Source organism: Nicotiana tabacum, chromosome 19, assembly GCF_000715075.1.
Source record: "Nicotiana tabacum cultivar K326 chromosome 19, ASM71507v2, whole genome shotgun sequence".
Classification (NCBI taxonomy): Eukaryota; Viridiplantae; Streptophyta; class Magnoliopsida; order Solanales; family Solanaceae; genus Nicotiana; species Nicotiana tabacum.
This window is the reverse complement of record NC_134098.1, coordinates 80185159-80188799: the sequence shown is the minus strand read 5'-3', so window position 1 is coordinate 80188799 and position 3641 is coordinate 80185159. Positions and strand designations below refer to the sequence as shown.

At 33.2% G+C, this 3641-nt stretch overlaps 1 non-coding gene across 1 annotated transcript; it reads right to left on the bottom strand.

Moving 5' to 3' along the window:
- Positions 1–1710: 1710 nt before the first annotated feature.
- Positions 1711–3308, bottom strand: LOC107795032 (uncharacterized). The gene is made up of 2 exons (XR_012703156.1): positions 2972–3308; positions 1711–2081 (listed from the first exon to the last, which is right to left on the bottom strand). It is a non-coding gene; the product is annotated as an uncharacterized LOC107795032 (transcript).
- Between the last annotated feature and the right edge of the window lie 333 nt (positions 3309–3641).

Here is a 3641-nt window from a genome sequence, read left to right as displayed (position 1 = left end):
TGTAAAATACACTTTGATTTTAGAGAGAGAATCGGATCTTATTGCAAGCATACAAACATCACATTTTCACTAAAAGTCTTGTATACACTTTTCCACTGGATCCGAAAAGAACTCAGATATTCAAAGGATTATCCATCATTCATTATTGTGAGAAAGAACATTCACTGGTTCCATCCTTTCTTGGGTGACTCATTCGTTCTATTTACTTGAATGTCATTTATTGTTGTTCATCAATATTTAATGCTACGTTATTTTCTTTGACTTCTTCAATATTGTTGTGTGCTGCCGTCGCCACTAAAATATTCCTACATAGTATTTATTGAACTTCTGAAAACTTCATCTTTGAGATATTATTATTAACTAAGATTAACCCTCAATTATATAAATTTAATTAGTTGAACCAAAATCTATATTTTTTGGTCAACCAAGAAAAACTACACCACAAATTAATAAATACACATTTGCCAAATATACAAGGGCGGATCTACATAGAGCCGAGGGGTGCACCGCCACCCGCAGACCTCGGTCGGAACTCTGTGTATATATCTATATATGTACAAGAAATATTGTACATATAATAAAATGGCACCCTAATGAACAAAACAACCGCTCGCTGCCAATGGGTAAAGGCCCGAAAATAACTCCCTAAAAGCGCGAGTTCAAGACTACTGCAACACATATAATTTTTGAAACTTTTATTAGTACCATTGGACAATTAATGTGAGGTGTACGAACAGTTCACTTGTTTTCTTTTTTATTTATTCTTTGTTTTACTTTATTACTAATACTTTTTGACTTATTTAATATTGTTTGACTTTTCTATTGTGCTTTCTTTTGAATACATTAAAATAACAAAAGCTCCATTATTTTTTCAAAAACTTTTCCCACCCAAAACCCTTCCTTGCTACGGTGTTGTTGCCCCAAAGTTGGGGATTCTTGGATTTTCACTTTTTCATTCCGTCACTCACCGGGAGCCGACCACCACCATTTGGCGTCCACTTTTCCATCGCATCTCACCTTGTTGTTGCACCACTGCTTTGTAATTTGACTGTAAATCTCTCTTATTCTCTTGCTTTTTTTTATTTATTTTTTATGTTGGATTTCTCTGAAAATAAAGTTTTTGGTGGTATTGTTAATATTTAATAGTATAGACTTACAAGTTATTACACCCCTTTGACTCCCTTGTCTTCTTTTTATTCAATGCAGATTTAATTTTTTCTCTGTTCCGATTATACTTTATTGTGTTAGCTTTTGTATGATTATACTTATATTCCGATAATATTTTATTGTGCATATTGTTCTCTTGAATCTCTGATTGTATTAGCTTTTGTATGATATTTAAAAAGGTAAGTAAATACTATCATTGACCGTTTTTAAAATATGAAAACTCTTCGAGGACAACTGTAAATGAACGATGTATATGTATGTTTTTGTTTATTCGAGGATGAAAGAATTATGTATGTCTTAGTTATTAGTTGTAGTGACCATCTGATTATGGTAGTATTTTGTTAATTGAAAGATATTTTCAGGTGTCAAAGAGGAAAGAAGTGGTTGTCTTTTTGTACCTTTCATGTAGAAGAAATTTTATAATATTGATATTATTGCTGAAAATTTTATGATGTGCGCTAAGTTGTCATAATTTATTTCGTTCGATATATTTATCTATATAAATCGAAAAGAAGAATAGCTCGAACCGAAGCACAAAGTTGATCAAACCGACTAAATATTTATCCTATTTGGACCGTATAAATAATAATACATCTACATATAAAATAATATGGCACCGGAACCTTCAAATCCTAGATCTGCCTCTGCTTATGTAGAGAGAGAACATGGATATTACAAAGTAGAGTGAAAGGAATTCAAATGCTTCCTTCAGATAGTACATTGCATGAAATTCATAACAGTAGCACAAATACTACTACTTATTAACTTGAATAAACGAAATTAATATACACTTCACTTAGATTTTTTAATAGAAAATGCTAAGATTTTTTTTTCTTGCAAGCAAATGCTGTGTAATCGTAGATAAGGCTGCATCTCTTTGTCTCATTACTTGCTGGAGCCATAGATTTTGCATCCTGCATCATATATCCAACGAGAAACATTAAATTGCTATTTCGATAATTAGTTTGGACTAAAAAAAATATGTACTTAGTGTATATGGAGAATATTTGAATCATATATACAACGAGATACACGAATAGCTCTAGGAAGAATATAGGTATTAACAGAGAGTATTATTTTTACGAAGGAGAAAACGAATGCCTTGCAGTTTCTACTTTTACATTCCCAATTTCTGATGAATATAGGATGTACCCCGTCAAGAAAGACAAAAATCTTTGTATATAATTATGGGCTTTTAAGTTTTAACACATTTGTCCGGTCGCCCAAAAATAATTAAAATCGATACCCAAATATATATAAAATATACTCCGATTATGTATATTATACATGAATATAAAATATACATTCTCCTTCTATTATGTTGGGGATTGGCTACACTGTGCAGATTCTCCTTAATTAATTTAAAACGTGCAATATAATAACAACAGTATTGTTTCCTAATATGTAACCCCCTGACCCTGCCGCGATTACTTCATAGAAGGAGTTGGACGATATCTACCTTGCTTGCTTGAAACTCGATTTAGATTTTTTTTTTCCTCGTCTGCTACAGGTTTGAAGTATTAAACTTAATTTGTCTATGTGAGTTCGCAGCAATAGTCATTTCTAAGCTCAAAGAAAGAAAGAAAGTTGCTATAGCTAATTAACGAACAATATAAAATTATTGTTTTCTTATAATGGTGGTGTCCGAAAAAAGTCAACTTCCAATTTCCATATCCCTCCACTATTCTATCGAGTACATCTTACTGCCTCTCATTAGTAAATATAACAAGTAACTCTCTATATTATGGCATGAAATAATCAATCTTGATTTTATCATAGTAAAGACGATTAATTAATGGCATACCTTAGTTGATGCTAATTATTAGTAGTGCCTCCTCCAGTGTAGATGGGGAAGGGAACCCCACCATTCTCAATAAACATGATATCATGGACAAGTACTTCATAATGTCGTTTCACTTCTGCAGCTGTTTTGCCTCCTCCTACGGCTTTGGCAACGTTGGACCAACGGTCAGGAGTGTCTTTGTCATACACTGCCAATGCCTTCTCAAATGCCTTGTTTTGCTTTGCAGTCCATGATCCTTGGGCTTGAGAACTAGACATTGAACTCGACGCCTTTTTTTTTTATGCTAAAAGAGACTACTACTTAATTTATTAAGCTAGTGAAGAGCTGAGTTTGTGCAATTGAAGTGGCAAAGGCCTCCTTCTTATATAGGCTCCAGAATTAGAGGAGTGGGCCAGTGGGGGAAGGAGTGTGGGGTCTAGAAAGTTATTCCAAGAATTTAGTGATTTGTCTTCCTAGGAGCCACAAGAGGAACACGACTAAGAATGCTAGAGCAAGCACATTGAGCTAAGATTTTGAATTTATGATTACTCGATACTAAAAACGTAATTTATTGAGTTTTGGATAAATGTTTATACATACTAAGTGAATTTTATAGCACGAATACAAGGTCTGAATTAAAGGTATTAGCCCATAAGCAGAACTATAAGCTCCGTCCCTGATAAAGCATATG